The sequence below is a fragment of the Pleurodeles waltl genome, chromosome 2_2 (genome assembly GCF_031143425.1).
Source record: "Pleurodeles waltl isolate 20211129_DDA chromosome 2_2, aPleWal1.hap1.20221129, whole genome shotgun sequence".
Taxonomy (NCBI): domain Eukaryota; kingdom Metazoa; phylum Chordata; class Amphibia; order Caudata; family Salamandridae; genus Pleurodeles; species Pleurodeles waltl.
The window spans coordinates 962,405,388-962,425,550 of record NC_090439.1 but is presented as its reverse complement, the minus strand read 5'-3'; the positions used below and the strand labels follow the sequence as shown (position 1 = coordinate 962,425,550).

The window sequence follows — 20,163 nt, the reverse complement described above, 5'->3', positions numbered from 1 at the left end:
TTCCACCACATTCATCTCTGCACTAGACATTATGGCCCTCATTCTGACCTTGGTGGTCTTTTCGCGAGACCGCCGAGTTACCGCCGCGGTGAAGACCGCCGACCGCGGCGGTATGCCGCTGTGCGCATTCTGACCGCTGGGAGCGTTCCGCCGGAAAACCGCCAGCAGCCACACTGGCGGTCGGCGGGAAAGTGGAGACTGGTCAACCTCCACCGCCACGCCAGCAGAACACCGCTCACAGAATTACGACCCACATTTCTGTGTGGCGGTCTTCTGTTGGCGGTCTTCTGTTGGCGGTCACCTCCCCATGGCTCCTGTCACCTCCCGGAGGACCAACGCACAAGGTAAGTTGATCGTCCGTGAGGGGAGGGGGTGGGGGGGTGTTGTGTGATGTGTGCGTGCATGGGGGTGTGCGTGTGAGTGTGTAGAGGGGGTGTGTGAGTGCGTGCATGCGGGCGGGGAGTGCTGCTGTGCCTATGGGCAATGTGTGTAGTTCGGCGGGTGCGCATGTCGGCATGTATGTGTGCGGGTATGTGTCCCCGTTGTGTATGTGTGTGTGTAGGGGGTGTGTATATGTGCATGTTGGGGGTGTGTGCATGTCGGGGTGCGTGTATGTGCATGTCGGGGTGGGGTGGGGAGGGGGTTCGTACCACCTCTGGGGGGTGGCAGGGGGGTGGACTCGGGGGGGCAGTGGGGGGTGGGGGAGACCCCTATCAGTGCCAGGGAAGGAATTCCCTGGCCCCGATAGTGCCTACCGCCATGGTTCGCATGGCGGTTCCCGAACGCCAGAAACCGCGGCGGTAAGCAGGGTCATGATACCGTTGGCGGTCTTGGGTCGACCGCCGGACCGGAGTGCGCAGACTCCAGCCCCTCGGTCATGACCGCCGTGGCTGTCGGAGTGGGGAAGTGGCGGTCGGTCGCGGCGGTGACCGCCGCGGTCAGAATGCCATTTTTAATACCGCCGGTCTGTTCGCGGTCCGACCGCCGCCTCTCCGCCGACCGCCAAGGTCAGAATGAGGGCCTATGCTTCTAAAAGTTGGAATACTTTTTAAGAATCTAAAACTAGTTCTAGAATCTAATTCAAACTTTTAACAAACTTTTAAACTCTAAAAGAAATGCTAACAGGGACTAACACAAGGCCCTAGCAGGACTTTAAAGAATTTAGAAAACTTTTCAAATTGCAAAAATCAATTTCTAACGACAATTTTGGAATTTGTCGTGTGATCAGGTATTGGCTGAGTAGTCCAGCAAATGCAACGTCTTGTACCCCACCGCTGATCCACCAATGTAGGAAGTTGGCTCTGTATGTGCTATTTCAAAGTAAGGAATAGCATGCACAGAGTCCAAGGGTTCCCCTTAGAGGTAAGATAGTGGCAAACAGAGATAATACTAATGCTCTATTTTGTGGTTGTGTGGTCGAGCAGTAGGCTTATCCAAGGAGTAGTGTTAAGCATTTGTTGTACATACACATAGACAATAAATGAGGTACACACACTCAGAGACAAATCCAGCCAATAGGTTTTGTTATAGAAAAATATATTTTCTTAGTTTATTTTAAGAACCACAGGTTCAAATTTAACATGTAATATCTTGTTTGAAAGGTATTGCAGGTAAGTACATTAGGAACTTTGAATTATTTCAATTGCATGTATACTTTTCAAGTTATTCACAAATAGCTATTTTAAAAGTGGACACAGTGCAATTTTCACAGTTCCTGGGGGAGGTAAGTTTTTGTTAGTTTTACCAGGTAAGTAGGACACTTACAGGGTTCAGTTCTTGGTCCAAGGTAGCCCACCGTTGGGGGTTCAGAGCAACCCCAAAGTTACCACACCAGCAGCTCAGGGCCGGTCAGGTGCAGAGTTCAAAGTGGTGCCCAAAACGCATAGGCTTCAATGGAGAGAAGGGGGTGCCCCGGTTCCAGTCTGCCAGCAGGTAAGTACCCGCGTCTTCGGAGGGCAGACCAGGGGGGTTTTGTAGGGCACCGGGGGGGACACAAGCCCACACAGAAATTTCACCCTCAGCGGCGCGGGGCGGCCGGGTGCAGTGTTAGAACAAGCGTCGGGTTCGCAATGGAAGTCAATGAGAGATCAAGGGATCTCTTCAGCGCTGCAGGCAGGCAAGGGGGGGCTTCCTCGGGGAAACCTCCACTTGGGCAAGGGAGAGGGACTCCTGGGGGTCACTTCTGCAGTGAAAGTCCGGTCCTTCAGGTCCTGGGGGCTGCGGGTGCAGGGTCTTTTCCAGGCGTCGGGACTTAGGTTTCAGAGAGTCGCGGTCAGGGGAAGCCTCGGGATTTCCTCTGCAGGCGGCGCTGTGGGGGCTCAGGGGGACAGGTTTTGGTACTCACAGTCGTAGAGTAGTCCGGGGTCCTCCCTGAGGTGTTGGTTCTCGACCAGCCGAGTCGGGGTCGCCGGGTGCAGTGTTGCAAGTCTCACGCTTCTTGCGGGGAGATTGCAGGGTTCTTTAAAGCTGCTCCTTTGGATAAAGTTTCAGTCTTTTTGGAGCAGGTCCGCTGTCCTCTGGAGTTTCTTGTCGTCGTCGAAGCAGGGCAGTCCTCAGAGGATTCAGAGGTCGCTGGTCCCTTTGGAAGGCGTTGCTGGAGCAGAGTTCTTTGGAAGGCAGGAGACAGGCCGGTGAGTTTCTGGAGCCAAGGCAGTTGTTGTCTTCTGGTCTTCCTCTGCAGGGGTTTTCAGCTAGGCAGTCCTTCTTCTTGTTGTTGCAGGAATCTAAATTCTTAGGTTCAGGGAAGCCCTTAAATACTAAATTTAAGGGCGTGTTTAGGTCTGGGGGGTTAGTAGCCAATGGCTACTAGCCCTGAGGGTGGGTACACCCTCTTTGTGCCTCCTCTCAAGGGTAGGGGGTCACATTCCTATCCCTATTGGGGGAATCTTCCTTCTACAAGATGGAGGATTTCTAAAAGTCAGAGTCACCTCAGCTCAGGACACCTTAGGGGCTGTCCTGACTGGCCAGTGACTCCTCCTTGTTTTTCTCATTATCTCTCCTGGACTTGCCGCCAAAAGTGGGGGCTGGGTCCAGGAGGCGGGCATCTCCACTAGCTGGAGTGCCCTGGGGCATTGTAACACTAAGCTGGAGCCTTTGAAGCTCACTGCTAGGTGTTACAGTTCCTGCAGGGGGGAGGTGTGAAGCACCTCCACCCAGAGCAGGCTTTGTTTCTGTCCTCAGAGAGCACAAAGGCTCTCACCGCATGAGGTCAGACACTCGTCTCTCAGCAGCAGGCTGGCACAGACCAGTCAGTCCTGCACTGAACAATTGGGTAAAATACAGGGGGTATCTCTAAGATGCCCTCTGTGTGCATTTTTTAATAAATCCAACACTGGCATCCGTGTGGGTTTATTATTCTGAGAAGTTTGATACTAAACTTCCCAGTATTCAGTGTAGCCATTATGGAACTGTGGAGTTCGTTTTTGACAGACTCCCAGCCCATATACTCTTATGGCTACCCTGCACTTACAATGTCTAAGGTTTTGCTTAGACACTGTAGGGGCATAGTGCTCATGCACATATGCCCTCACCTGTGGTATAGGGCACCCTGCCTTAGGGCTGTAAGGCCTACTAGAGGGGTGACTTACCTATGCCACAGGCAGTGGGCGGTTGGCATGGCACCCTGAGGGGAGTGCCATGTCGACTTAGTCATTTTCTCCCCACCAGCACACACAAGCTGGCAAGCAGAGTGTCTGTGCTGAGTGAGGGGTCCCTAGGGTGGCATAAGACATGCTGCAGCCCTTAGAGACCTTCCCTGGCATCAGGGCCCTTGGTACCAGGGGTACCAGTTACAAGGGACTTACCTAGGTGCCAGGGTTGTGCCAATTGTGGAAACAATGGTACATTTTAGGTGAAAGAACACTGGTGCTGGGGCCTGGTTAGCAGGGTCCCAGCACACTTCTCAGTCAAGTCAGCATCAGTATCAGGCAAAAAGTGGGGGGTAACTGCAACAGGGAGCCATTTCTTTACAACGTATATGAGCTATATTCAATCAATAAGAAAGTACAGAGAAGCAACAGACCAGTCAGACATTTAGAAGGGAAATTGGCATCTTCTCAGTTGCCCTCAATGCTCCTACCAAACTCTATACTCTATCTTGGTGTAGAATATATGTATTAGAATTAAGACTTGATGAATACTAACAATGTCAATATTACAAAAACACCAAACATTGTGTATATCACCTCACTAGCCTCACTAGATAGCCTCACTAGATAGATATCCCATCACCCATGGAGATAAATGCAGAATCTTTCCATTCTACCTTGTTGGTTACTCAGACTTGTGTGACAGATGTCTGCTGATGGCATGGATCCAATGCGAGTGCACTGATGCAGCCATGACTGCAAATGGGTGCCATCGCACAGGATATGTTCTGGTCTTTTCGACGGTGCCCCATGTGTCGAAGACTACGCCCACAAGGAAGTCCCGTGTACCTCGCGGTCAAGTTGTTTGGGACACAGCAAGAATAAAAGCCACAACCGGAGGCTAGCATTTGCTGCTGTCACAGAAACGTACCTGTAGATACTTACCATGCTGATCCCTATTTGCTAAACTCTTGTTTGCACACCAGCCACCACTCAGTTCTGCATAACCTGGGGCCTAGGTGCTTGCTTGTTTTCCTGGTATCTGTTTATCTTACTCATAGCTGCTTCCTTCCTGCCTTACATGGAGTCCTGGTACTCATTTCATGATTGCGCCAGCATCACAGCTCCACAGTAGAATTCTGGTGGACCTTTAAAAGAAATGTAAAGCTATTATCACCAAATGACTGTTGGCAATAACTGCCAAGGTGCAAAATATAACTGTAAATATAAAGTGCTCTTTTCGCAAGATAGTTCTTTTTCAGCTTTTTGCGGACATTTGTAGACTTTTTAAAATTATTCTTATTCTCATTCTCAGAAACAGCTTTCTGTTGTAAGTATTTTAGAGAATAATGACATAATTTCGAGGATCCTTTGTGCGGTGTAAAGTCCACCCTATGAGGTTAAATAGATAGTAGGAGGGTTCCACCAAAGGTAATAATTTATGTTACAGCATTTCCCAGATTCATCATGTAATGGTATTCTCTAGGGATCAAAAACATATAAATTGTTTTCCCTATTACTAAAGTCTTAAGTGGGAAAGAGAGATGTTTTTGATCAACTGAATTTAGGAGAAGAAAATTGGGTTATTCTTTAGACTGTATCATAAGTACCCTCTACATATACACTTTACTTTTGTTTTACTTTCCAGAGTGAAGTATCTACACTAAGAAGGATAATAGCTGAGCAGAGGACAATTTCTCCTATTTTATCCACTTCATCAGGTTTGAATCTTCTGCCGGGATTCAGGCTGTTCCAGTGTTTAGGTGGCTTTGAGAATCAACTTCTGGGATCGTATCTTGCTCTTACCGGATTGCACAACCTTGGGAAGAAATAAAAACAGGTCAGTGCCAAAGCATTACAGCAGACATCCATGTGCTCCATTCCTATCAGCAACTAAATCCTTTAGAATGCCCTCCCTGTAGAAGGAAGTCCTTTCTCCATGCTCTCTAGCTAACACATGGCTTAAAGAAAAAACTTGTGAAAGGAAAATTGCTAGTTGTTAGGTAACTTTGCATAGGAACATGACACTGTGGAACAGGCAAGCTTGTGAAATAGTTATAAGAATTACCCGTGCATAGGCCAACCACAGCAACTGATAGTCGGGTGAACGACAGAATATTAAAGCCAAAAATATTAACAACAAAAATATATTGAGAACACATACATTAGCTTTACAAACATTGTAAGTCAAACATATCGACTACAAAAACAGAAGGCCACAATATTGACATAAAACATGTAAGTGGTAAGTATATGGAATTTTCAGTATTAACCAATATACTAAATTAAAAAAATATCACATACATATTACATTTTAAAATGTATAACTATAATATAAAAAAGTATATCAAATGATATAGCTTACCAACATAAAATAAAAATATTTAAATAAAATTAAAAAGTAACATTTAAATAAATAAAAGTATGAATTTAACATAAATAATGAGTTACAAAATCCAAATAATGAATTTTAATTGCACATTCTTGACATAAAAAAATACTTAAAAATGCAATAACAATATTACAATAAAAATACTACTCCAAAAAATACTACAAAAACAATCTAAACAAAACAAACCTTTAAAATTAAATCACAAAATATATGTTAAAACAATTGCAATAAAAACATAAATAATTTGATTTGGAGGGGTACTCCCACTTAACCCTGACCAACAGTAGGGAAAGTGTCAGAGTTTAGAGGGGACAGATTTACTATTTCAATTTTAACGTAAGTAACAGTAAGGCAAGTGTGGACTTTGGAGATGGCAGATTTACTATTCCTACTATAACCTGATCAATAGTACTGAATGTGCTACATTTTTCGGGGCAGAGTGATGGGGGATCAGATGTACTATTTCCACTTCAACCTATGCAACAGTAGGAAAAGTGATGGACTTTGGAGGGTTCAGATGTATTCTGCTATATTTATAAACATACCATGTATTTCCATAAATATGTGGAAAATATTTTCAATGTTGTATAATTTATATAAAGAATTAATAAATAAAAACACTAAACTAACACAAAAGATTATAAATGCAATTATATTAAAACATTTTTTAACTAAAAATATAAACTAAATTTAAAGCACTTCCCACTCTCTTAAACTATAATCACAATCCCCAGATAAACAATGTAAAATAACACCGGAAAAATAACAATACACATTATTTCTAAAAAATTCACTATCAATCAATCAGTATTTATAGAGCGTGGTTAATCACCCGATAGGGTACACAAGTGCTTGCAACTTTGCAATGATTACCTAAATATTAACAATAATAAATATCCAAATCATTGAAAGCCAATAAATAATTAAAATCAATTATATAAAGAACCAACCAACAGTCAAAACATAATTGCCTTTCAATGAAAAAGTACACTAAATAATAATAAATGTATATAATTAATAATCATATTAATAATTTCAAACTTATTAATCAAATCAATAAAAAATATTTCCCAACCTATTCTCCATCAACCTCAAAAACAGTCAATGAAATAAAATAAAATAAAATAGTAAAATCTTTAGTTTATCAAATCAAAGAAACTACACCAAAAAATAATTACACATACTTAACATTAAAATAATATTGTATAAAATAAAAACAAATAAAACTCACAAAATAATTGAAAGTACATTATTATGCAGAACTTTATTTAAAAAAAAGAAATATTAATTTAAGAAAAATTATAATCTTATCTTCAATATTCTCTCTCGTGGTTTTCTTGATATAATAATACATTGACACAATATTTATGTCAATCATTATTTCTGAAACACTATTTTGGTGGAATATTCTGTTATTCATTGGGTTGACAGGCCTACTACACAACATAGTTCTTGGAAAGAAAAACAGATACTATAGCTTCATAACATGCTCATATAAATCAGACAAGCATTTCAATATAATATGAAGGTAGTTAATATTAATTGGTTATCAGATATATACATAATAAGGTATCGGTCAGTGGTAAAGGTTACGGCTGAAATGCTTGGGAGCCCTATGGAATTTACTGGCATATGTCAACAATATGCAATAAGGTACCTATATAGGACACTATGACTGACCACATGCACTTATGCTTCTCCTGCCACTTCCTTTTGTAAATATCCGTCCATCCCCATCTCCTTCATAAAGAGAGAGACAAACCTAAATATAATTTACGAGGTGACTGCTTAGCTAAAATAAGCCACTTGTTCCCATAAAATGCTGCATTGTTTGCTCTCAACCAAAGGAGAAGTGACCTGGTAACAGAAATGAATTCATCCATCCTCCTCACCTTCCATAAAAATGGTCTCAGGGGTGGCTCTTGGAGCACCCAATTAACACTGCAGGAACAGCAGATCAAGATTATCAACAACCATGTTCTTCATCAATTTATTAACATGAGAGGAGTTTAATCTGGACACACTTGCCAGGGTTTACTGCTAATAAATAGGCCATGGAGGCTGCCACTAAGCATGCTGGATTTATATTTTGATTTATATTTTGTGGAAAGCCAATGGCAAGCTTCCAGTACATCACCAAAAAGATAATGGCAAAGAGAGGTGAAGGATTTAACAACAACAACAAACAAAAAAAATCTTTCCCCATGCTCAGTATTCCCAACCTTCCTGTAAAGATGAAGATAGATTTATGGGGGTTTGATGGTCCAGGTGCAGATGACAATACTCTTGTGTTCCTTGTGGACATACAGTCAAATGGTGTTACCTGTGGTGCCCTGCTGCATTTACAAGCCAGAGACAATGCTACTGCCTGTTGCCTGCTAGGCTGATGAGTGGCAGTCTAGCAGGAACCACTTGATAGGTCCATAGGGGCCCACTATGGCGGCAGCCACCCTCTCGGGAGTTTGGCGGATGGGCTTTTGCGTCCGCCAAACTCAAAATGAGGCCATTAGTTATAGAGAGGCACTAAAAATTGGGTTGGGATTTCACCTAAATGATGGTCACAACTCTGAATAGCTTTGTTAGCCAGCTGATAAGGGACCCATACTACAAATAGGACTTTTTTACAGGGATTGTATGACTTAGGAATCATGTTGTAGCAGTCATGGGTGAAGCTACTTGACTACACCAATGATTACGCTTTTTACCATGTCCACAAATCGTACTAAGGCCTTGATTATTTGATTGTAAGATCTTTCCTTCATAGTCAAGATGGAGGACGTTCGTACAGGTATCATGGTTTTCTCTGATTAACAACTGGTCCTTCTGAAACTCTCAATAAAGATAGGTCACATGTGGGCAAGCCCTGGGAGATAAATACAGCTCTTCCCATTGATCTACTTCTCAGAACTAACATTAAGATATCATTCAAGAACACTTCATAAATAATACTGTAATTCAAGTGAGGTCAGCAGGGAATCTGCATGGGAGATCACATAAACTTACTAGAGGCAAACCTATAGATGGCTCATCCAGTAGATACACAACCATCATGGCTGAGAGGTCCAAAATCAACCACTAAATCGCCCTATTTGGAATTTTAACATTTTACCATTGGGTTACAGAAGGATTACGGCTTTTAGATGATCGAAAGGCCAGTTTAAATTACTTACAGCAGGTAAAGCCGAGAATAACATCGGATGGATACAAACATTGCACTCTAAAATCCAAACAGACTACCTACCTTGACATAAACTATGTATTATTCAGATTAGGAATTATATTAGTTTTAGGACTCATCAGATCACTCACAAACTTATGATAGTAATAAACTGGAAATGTATTTATTGTGATTAATATCTGAAAAAAGGCTTATGGTCTCCAGCAATGATATCTATAAAGGATTGTCTTTCACACATTTTTGCAAGAATTGAAAGCTGAACTGGAACACCCAATAAAGGTTGCCAACTAGACCCTTTAATTAAGCATAGCCAGGGGCTTTCGCTGCCATTTATTACAAAGCACTCCTGGATCAACCCAGCAATCTTCTGAGGGAAATTTATAATTCTTTTCTTAAGTCCATCAGTGTCACTGAGGCAATGACAAAGACAAACATTAATACCCATAAGATCACCAGAAAGACAAAAATGTACTTTCACACACTATTAAAGTCAAAAATAAGCCTAGCCCTCAGTGCTTACTTTGTAAATAAAAACGTGCTGTGCCCAAAGCTCTCCTCTGAGGTTGTGTACTCCTAAAGCCCTCTCGACCTCTTTAATAATTTTACATCCACTCCCTGCACACTCATCTCACTCTTACAGCTTTCTGCCGTCTCCCTTCGTGACGTTTTTTTATTTTCTCTTTCCCCGTCTTTCCCATATGTGTCTTCTGCTTGCAGTAAATGCTTGAGGCAGAAAAATAAGTGTCGGCCATCAAACATAAGTGCTGGTGCCCGCACCGGAAACCACCGGCTCAAATTAAGACCTACTAGCCCTAAGAATTACTCCCAGTCAGGGCAGAAGATAAGGCTGCTCAATAGCACCCTTTATCCCTTATTCACGAGTTCTCTGTATTTTCGTGCTGGGCTATGACGGCACGTGGAATTCCATCCAGGATTCCCGCAACTAAATTTGGGGAATACATGCCATTCTCCTCAGAATGGAAAATAGCAGGCGGACCTGGCAATATCATGGGTCATTTCTGTATGTTTTCCCCATTCTTAGAGGAAGTGATACAGGGATGCAATAGCTTTACTGTGGCACGTGGTGCTTTGCAAGGACTAGTATTTGAGAGGAGAGCTGGGAGAGCACTTGTTGCTCACCCCATGTTGCAGGAGGAGCAGTGGGTAGGAGGTGGACACAGAAGCTGTCTGTACCTCCGACAGGCCTTTTGTAATGTGTGAGTCACCTGGTGTCTCCTGGCCACTCTTGACTGAGCCTGGTTGTTGAAGTTCAGGTAATTCTGGGTCCGGAGATAGTAGAAAAACTGTAATTACCTATAGAGCCATCACTGTAACAGCCACCCTACCCCCCCCCCCCCCTCAGCTGGAGGCACTGCCCTCTCTGCGTATCTCATAATAGGCTCCTTAGTGTTTATTCTCAAGATGGAATGCCGAGCCTTTCAGTTAAGATACAATCTCCCGTCCGAGACCTTTCTCAGCATTTGGATCATTCTGACTTGGGTCTACTCTGACATGTACCTCCTGTACTCATAAAATCTAATATTCCTCCTGTGGGCACTCACTTTCAAAACGAACTATGAAAAAGTCTGATGGGCTAAATATGCCCAAATGTGCGAGTAGGTGGATTTTTTTCTGAACAACACAAAATTAAAGTTTTATGATTCTTTATCATACTTACACCATCAATGAACCAGCTATTCTTATACCTTGGAGGATGACATATGTATGATGTAATTTCAAAATCCTCTATCTTGGAAGCAAAACATTTAAATAACCCTCATTCTCTACCGAATTGAAGAGTTTTTGGTATTTATTTCACTGCAGAACAACAAACAGATGAAGGTCCATCATATGTCTTAAATATTCAAGAGCTCCGACGGGAGAACTGACCATGGTGGCACACCGGCAGTAGTCATAGAAATATATATTTTTACACACAACGTAAAATCCCTGTTAAACAAGTTAATCATAATATAAAAGGAGGGACTGAGCAACAGCATGTCCAACTCTGGTAGCCGACATACTTATTTTATGTATCCGAGTTTTGTATAGAACCAGTACTTCATTTTAGACACATCAGATCATTTGAATGGTTTCGATTACTTTTAAACTTCCCTTCATGTTATTATATATCTCCTCACCTTTCCCACACCGAAAACAAACTTATCTCAGCCCATTATCGATGTAAATTTATATACGTTGACCAGGAGGGAAACTTAATCGTTTCTGAATGCCCACAAGCTTATCGCGAGCTATTCCGGTAGGAGGTGTCACGGCCTTCAGTTACTGGGCCCACAGCTGTCTCTACTGGGGTATTTTGCTTCTAGTGTCCTGTGGACAAAGTACTGCTCACCCTGAACCTGGAGACCAAGTAGCCCCTTTAGCCTTTTAGCACTTCTCTCCCAGGGTAGTGAAGTAGTGCAGCCCCAGGCTAACTCAGGGATTTGCGGTGGGCTAGAAAGGCAGATTTCAGCAATCTAACAATGCACAACAAATCATTGCCCATTCTACACATTTTCTATTAAAAAGAAAAAGTACTTTAGTACACAAACTACAACACACACAAAATTACAAATATTTACGATTTGTCAGCTGGAAAAAGCAGTCGCACATCTCCTAAAGGGGACTTACCAACTACGTAATGCGTGCTCTAGAAGCAGGACCCGTGGACAAGTAATCCCCTAAACCCAGACTAGACCCTGTTCTTCTGAGGCCCCTTTAATGATGTATGTGCCAGTAGACCCTCACTTCTAAAACAACAATACCCCTAGATCTCCCTGTAGCAAATCAGAGACATGCAGTTACGAAGTGACTAATACTGACTTTGTCAATAATGTTCAGAACAGCGTGATCCTCCTTGGGATTTCACCCTTTCCAAATTTGGCCTGCACACACCTCTTCACAATGTTGCAAAGGTCTTTATATCATGCGCAGCATAGGTTATTTTTGAAGGTATACCTTTCCAGTTCAAAATCATTTGCCTTGAAAAATGTTAAACCGTTTTTAAATTTGAAGTGTGGTATTCAGTGCGGTACACATGCAATTTGTGAACTGTTTGGAGAAACAAATATATTTCTTTAGCTCTGTACTTGCTTCAAGGATGCATTATTTTTGACACAAAGTGTAGTCTGACAATTTTAATGGATGGCGTTTTGCATCAAAAATATGGGTGTTGGCACTTGAATGCCCATGTTCTGCCTCCTTAACGCAGGGTGGGCAACAAAAACAGCACAAAGATGTATTTGCGCTCAAAAAGGGCACTTTTTGAGCGCAAAAAATGAACTTTTGCACTGGAAAGTAAATACCCTTATAAGGCTTTGTGTCGCTTTCTGTCACTTTGCATGAATTTGCGGCAGCACAAGCTCTTTATAAATCTGCCTCAGGGTTCTCTTATCTGTGTTGCTGAAGGCACAATCTAAACAGGACAAACATTTGGACCCAGTTTTAAGTAGCTCTAGCATCAAATAAGTGTAATTTATTACGCTAATGTGGTGTTAGGCTTCAAAAATTGCAGCACCATATTTACTTTGTAACCCCTTGCACCACATTATGCCTGCCCCACGCACAATGTATGCAAGGGGGGGGGGTTCCTCCATAGGAGGGCCGAAGAAATGTCACAAAGAAATATAAAAGATTTCTTTGCACCATTTTTTGCAGCATTTTTAATGCCAGCTCAGAGCAGGCATTAAAAGGTGGCAAAGCATAGGTTACAATGGTCCACAATGTACTGCTGTTTTAGGAGGCCTGAACATGCTAGCTGTGCAGCAGGGTAATTAAGTCTCTCAGTATAGGAGCTCAAGCATAAATTCTATTAAGGCTGGCTCAAAGAAATATGACAAAATTGAATGAGCTCATATAGAGTAAAAATACTCTTATTATGAATTTATGACTCACAAATTGATAGGGAAGGGCATAAAACAGATATTTGTACCTCATGGAAATCAAAGGTTACACTTAGGCACACTTTAAACTGGTTTGCACTTTGGGTAAACATTACAGATTTACACTTTATCCAAAAAGAAAGAGGATATTTCTTTTTGGCTTTTTGGATGCCCAACTGAACCATAAGGCATTAGCCCAAATTAATCTGGCAATATCTGACAGTGATGCCTGCGTGCAGATACCATACTGAGTAAGATAATTGTCTTTCTCATTCAGTGCGCGCGCCTGGGCCCACATTAGGCATTGATTCTGTACTACCATCGCCTCAAGATCCATCCTGCTCTCTACATTTTCGGACATCTTTTTTATCAGTTGCATTGGGCATGTGCACCAAGTGCCCCCCACATTCTGACAGTGCTCGGCTGGTCGAAGTTTACTTTGTTGGACAGTCTTTCTTTTACAGTGAGAGCTCCAGAGCACATACAGTGCGCTCTAGAAATGTACAACGTACACATAAGTGTTTCTTTTCTCACTGAATAGATGATGTTCTTTGTAATTAACAAAATCAGTATGTTTCATTTTTTTATTGTGTGCACTTTGCACGTAAGTGATTTTTCACGTCTGCAATTTTGATCTGTATATCTGGTGAGCTATCTGCTTATCTCAGGTATATTGCTTGATTAGTCACCTTTCTTGTAGCATTAACTGTGCTACTGCTAATATCTAAAGTTAAATCTGTGTTGCAGTTATTGATGTATTCTTGCTTCAGTTTAACACCCCTGAATTTCTGTGGCCTCCTATTATATTTTTTATGGAAAGCCATTGCTTGTCCAAATGATGTCTTAAAACAGGGCAGGATTGTTTTGTGGCCAATAGCAATCCTTATGCCAGCTAGGTTTAGCTGTTTAGGGAAAACTGGGGATTATTTCTTAAAGGAGCAGGCTGGGATAAGTAAAACTGAAACTGACTGATGACTGACACTTAAACGTATCTCTCATACCAAGCAGTGGGTGAGGGAAGCTTACATGTGGGCCTTCTTTAATACACATGTGCAATAGGTTGATACAAAAATAGTATACAGTGTGCCCAGAAGGTCAAGACACTAAGGGGCATATTTATACTCCGTCTGCGCCGAATGTGCTTCAAGAATTTTGATGCACAATCGGCGCAAACGTTGCCCCATATTTAAACTTTGACGCCCGAGTCCGCGGAAGACAAAATTCCGCTGTGTGCGTAATTTTTGGGATGCAGGAAACCACCTTGCGTTAATCATATGCAATGTCGGCGTTCCCGTCCCAAAAAAGACATAAACGGCCATGCGTCGTATTTATGCTTCCGGGCAAAAATCCCGCACGGCCGGGAGGTGGAGTCGGAAAATGACGCACAGCCCGATTTGTGTCAAAAATTAACACCTGGGTCAGGGCAGGTGTTAAAATGGGGCAAACACACCTGTATTTAATCAGAACACACAGAAGCAACAGCAGAGCAGCAAAAGGGAGACATGGAGGTGCTTCTCATCCAGCGTGCACGCAGACACAGAGCCCATCAACAACAATAGCAGCTACCACAACACCAGCAGGGACCCTAAAGGCAGCGCAGAAGGCAGGAAAGGATATTCCGCACCAGAACAACCCTTCATGGCCTCAGAGAACATGACATCATCCAGAGGTACAGGCTGAACTGGCAGGCCATTCAGCAGCTGCTGCGCAACATAGAGCCACAGTTGTCACCCACCTTGCTGACAACCCGCACCATCCCAACAGAAACGAAGCTGCTAGCTGTACTTCACATGTTGGCAAGTGGCTCCTTTCAAAGCACTGGCACCCTGGTTGCCGGAATATCGCAGCCATCATTCTCTACCTTCTTGCCCAGAGTACTGGATGCCATCATTGGACTCACACCCCGCCACATCTGCTTTCCAAACACATAGCAGAAGCAGCAGGAGACAAAACAGGGGTTTTACCTCATTTATGGATTCCCTCATGTCCTTGGTGCCATTGACTGCACACATGTATGCCTTGTGCCACCTGCTGCAACTGAACACCTCTACCGCAACAGGAAGCACAGACACTCCATCAATGTGCAGGCCATTGTCGATCACCAAGGATTGATCACCAACATTGTGGCAAAGTATCCTGGGAGCGTCCATGACTCATTCATCTTCCGTCACTCTACCATCAATCAACACTTCCAGGCATGGTCGTTATGGCAATGGACTACTTGTTGGTAGGTTTCTATACTTACCAACAAGTACCTACTTATATACACACTGCATCGCAACCCTCTAGGATACACAACACATACACCACGACAGCAACATGTGGACAGGAACACACTGAGGTCGTGACACCGCTAGCCATGTTTGATAGGTCTGTAGTGAACCTGTCACACATCTGAAATTAGTGTACCGTCTAATGTCAATACGTCAATGATCACAACGGATGGAGAGGTTTGGTTAATTGTCACCTTGCAAAATTTAAGCGTCTCACTGATGTTAAAATTAATCCATTGCATATGTCTAAAGGTATGGGATGCCCAGGGTACATAGATGCAAACGTGTTACCACCACTATCAATTTGAATCTGTGTATGGAACTATCATCTCACCCCCGGTGAAGACACAGGGACACCTGTATCACAATTCACAATGCTAGGGAGTGCACACTGTACTGCAAATCCCAAAACATACTGTTGACAACTGGTCAGCAGGCAAACACTCGTTCAGCCTAGGAAACAACCCAATGCAGATGGTACATCCTAGAAGGCTATGAAGCAACACAATAACACAAAAGAGTCACAGACAACACAAGACAACTACTACCATGCAAAGTGATATTAATGGGGAAAGCTACATCAACATGATCCCAATCTTTTTCTTTTTTCAGCTGATCAGGGGTATGGGATCCAGCCATGGATTATGACACAATTTGGCAACCCAAGTACTGCAGCAGAGCGTGCCTACAATGAGGCACATAGGAGGACACGCACCATAGTGGAGAGGACCTTCAGCATCCTCAAGTGGAAATTCAGGTGCCTCAACATCACTGGTTGCAGCCTCCTATATTCACCGGAAATATTTTAACACGTGCCACCCTGCACTACATTTGCATATGAAGGAACATTCCCCTATTAGAACCAGAGCCACAAATGCCTGAAGAGGAGGAAGAGGAGGATGCTGGCCTGCAACATAAGGGGGAACAACAAAACACAGCTGCTGGATTGCGCAGGTGCCAACATATTGTGAACAATTTATTTTAAAACAACTCACCATCACCACTGTGGCAACATATGTAAATAAACACCAATAATAATCACCATATCATGGTCTGGCTAATAATTTTTGCTCACCTTTATCTCTAACTATCAGAATAACAGTGTAGCCTCATGGAGCATTGCTGATATATACGGATCAGGACACAGAACATTCCAAAGCAATTGTGATAGGTATTACACAACAGTCACATACAGGCACACTGTAAATGACATACGTCCTGTACATTTCACCTTTGAAGGACAATAGCAGAGGACCACACCTATTTCACACATACATGTTAGCAATATGGTTCATCGCAGCATATGGCACACAACTAAGACACCATCAGTCTATCAGGGCAAAAAATGCCTCATACATGCATACATACGTGCTATTGCAGTGGTTCCCAACTTGTGGTCCGGGGACCCCTGGGGGTCCGCTAAACCTTCTCAGGGGGTCCGCGAGAGCCTAGAAAATTAAAAAATATTACCAAATATTGACAAATTAGGTCCCCAGCTTCCAGTAATGACTCAGGCGGGGGTCCCCGGTTTCCCATGATGATTCAGTGGTGATCCCTGGGTTCCATTAATGTTAAAGTGGGGGTCCACAGAAATCAAAAGGTTGGGAACCACTGTGCTATTGCATTGGTAACAGGAATGTATGACCAGACCCTTGACAGCAGTAAGTCGTACAGCACCTATCTTTGCAAGGACTATCTGTGACTAGAGTTCCATATAAGCAGAACATAGACAGCACAAGTGCCACACCTATGACAAGCATTGCGCACATGACATTCCATGTACATGTCAACCCATTTCCCAACTCCTGACACACCCATGCTCCTGGTCTACCCCACATGTCTGAAGAGGTCCCTAGAATGGTAATATGTGTACCCAGATATTCCCTTCCTCTTCACACACAGACTAACAATAGTATTCCAGTGTGCATCACCCTTCTCTATGGTATGCCATTGTCATAGTACATCTGACTGCATGGACGTCAGGTCAATTAATACACTGGCTTGTAATTTCTAAGCCCTGTTATCGCCTGTTGGCCATTCGAACTCAAATCTCACCTACAGGACTTGTGAGAAACTGATGCAGCACACACCTGTGAGCACCTCCATGCAGACCACCCATTTGTACATGCACTACCCTTGCAGATGCTTGGAACAGCATAGAAGTTGCCATTTTGTTGAATACACTGTTATGCATTGCTAGATTATAAGCTGTGTAACACAGCCCTTGGGTTTATGTGTCACCTTCCAAAACATAGGACAAACACCGTTTCCCATGTCAACTGTCTTGTTCTTCCTCCGACCAGTGTAAGTCAGACCACTGAGTATGTACCTTGTGAAATTTCTGGATCCTGATTGACCTTGCATCCTGTCAGCCTGACTGGCGCCTGTCTGTGCGTTACCCTAAAGGTTCCTTTTGGCTACATATGTACACACTTGCTTTCCCAAACCTCATATTCCTCTGGGGGTATTTTGTCAAGTGCTTCCTCAATGCATACCCAAATACATTGTGTAGATTAATCTGCTTTTTAATTGTACCATAATTGTAAAATTGTCTTGGAATACCAAAATCATGGCCTATCCCTTGTCTGGGTCTCATGTATGCATGAACAACAAAGTGTGACAGTGTACCAGGGCTGTATGCAGGGATTGGGTATGGTGCCTCCAGCAGAACCAGCAACCTCTGATAATGGGAATGAAATTTCCACACGTTAGGACCCTGACAATTTACACGCTGGATCAGATTGCTCACAACATATTGATGGCCTGTGCATGCTGAATAGCTGCAAGATTAATCAACACAGAGGCTATGATGTTCCCAGATGCAGTGGGAACTTTACAGGCCAACCTGTGTACAAATGTTGTAATGACACCTGCCGGAACATGACTCCTGAGATATGATCTCACTCATAACACGTCTGCAGTGACAGGGTGGGACCATCCCCATGTAGGTTCTCATGTCCTCATTGGCTTTACTTCCATTGATCTCCGAAGGATACTCAGTAGATACAGGAATAGCCGCCACTGACTCATGATGAGACCTGGACGTAACTGTGACAACATAGACCCCTAAAAATATACAGGGTCAACATTGGACCACACACATGAACTAGACACCTCTGTGCAATTGATCACTGGAAATATGTGGCCACGTGCTGCCTCGTCTGCTGGTCCACCACTGCCACAGGAGAGTTGTGGCTCAGTCATATGACCACAACTGTGGGGGGGAAATTACAGTTGTGGGTCATCTTTGGCTTTCCGTGTCAATAACACAGTACCCACTTAGTCTGTACATGTGCCTGACTCACGGTGGGTTCACCAACAAGTGCCTAGGAAGCAGTTTACAAATTTCCTGGATATGTGATGGGCAGCATTTGGACCATTGACATGAACAAGTGACTGCCATCTATCCGGTGCATGCTTTGCCATTTGTGGTGTCTACGTTACCCAAAATCTTGGAAGTGCACACAACAGATGTTTCTACATGTATGACTAACACATGTCCTCTCTCAATTCCACACTGACTTGCATCTAAGATTTGGACACATTGATTTCACATTCATACAAGCATATTTTCAACAATGCATCTTGTGATGCACACACACTGGGTCAACAACTACATTAGTAGCCAATGCACACACATTGAGCTATAGGCATTGAGGTATTGTACTTATGTGCGTCACCTTGCTATCCTCTCCTGAGGCCAAACTTGCCTAATTTGTGCAATACATATATGGAGGCCACACATATAGCCATCTAGTGCATCAGCCAAGAGTTAAAATCATGTTAAGGAAGTAGCGGATCATGGTCCAAGCAGTATGATGTCTCACATGTGCACATTCACCGTCAAGACCAAAATGGGTGCATCTCAGTTGTGTCACAAATGTAACATTACATTAAAATGGTAAAATGACCCAAACCCAGTTAATGCCCTGAAATTTTGACGCAGATGCGACAAAAAATGACGCTTATGCCCGAAAAACAACACATTATGCCTTGAAAATTGGTTTAGTGTTAGACTATTTCAAAATATATGCATGCGGCCTCATTTTTACTCCTGTGCGTTGAAAAAAATGACACCCAGACTGTATGCATCATTTTTTTAACGCATAACGATAAAAACGGCGGCCATTTTATGCAGGAAGTGATGTAATAGGATATCATGTTTACAAATTATGTACAGTGGGGGTACTTTCACTTTGCAGTCTGTGATTCTTCTAGACTGTGTGGCTGTGTTCAGAGTTTTGTCTAGTCAAATTGTGAGTTTGTCTCCTGTGTGGTCCATTCCTTGTCAGTTTGTGAATAAAATATTGTTGTTGTATCCTGTCTGAGTGTTTATTGTGTACTATTGTCTAGTATTGTGTTGTCTTTGTTGTTTTCGGGAGTCTGTTGTGGGAAGTGATAGTTTGGGGGTAGTTGGGCTCTTTTAGTTGTTTAGTCTAAGTTTTTCTAAGTCTACTTTCCCCCTATTCTCCTTTGTTCTCCTTTATCCCCTATTACCCTTTTTTGTGCTAAGATGTTGGGGAGGCCACGTCTTGGCAAGATGGGTGAGGAGGAGCTTGGGGGTTCACATGGCTGGTGTGCCATTTCCTCCCCCCTTATGATTGAGGCAGGTGGGCGGGTGATACAGGGGTATCACACCGAGGCACGGAGGCTCAGGTGGGGAAAGGTTCTGCATCACTTGAAACGCGCATATCTCAGCTGAAGCACCGCTGGGATGACCTCATCTCCAGGGAGCAAGATCTGCTGGACCACCTGGGAATTGTGATTGGTGGCCCTGTCGGTGAGTACAAATCAAGTAAATGTGCACAACTAAATGCTCTGTAGTGACATCAGATGATTTGTACAACATCTG

General features: G+C 43.2%; 1 long non-coding RNA gene across 2 annotated transcripts in view; it reads left to right on the top strand.

Annotated features, from left to right (window-relative positions):
• LOC138274356 (uncharacterized) overlaps window positions 1-16,355 on the top strand; it is a 369,814-nt gene extending 353,459 nt beyond the window's left edge. For both annotated transcript variants that reach the window (XR_011200373.1, XR_011200375.1), the window contains 2 exons: window positions 5,236-5,427; window positions 15,924-16,355. This is a non-coding gene — a long non-coding RNA (uncharacterized lncRNA). The remainder of the gene's footprint in view (window positions 1-5,235; window positions 5,428-15,923) is intronic.
• Window positions 16,356-20,163: the final 3,808 nt, after the last annotated feature.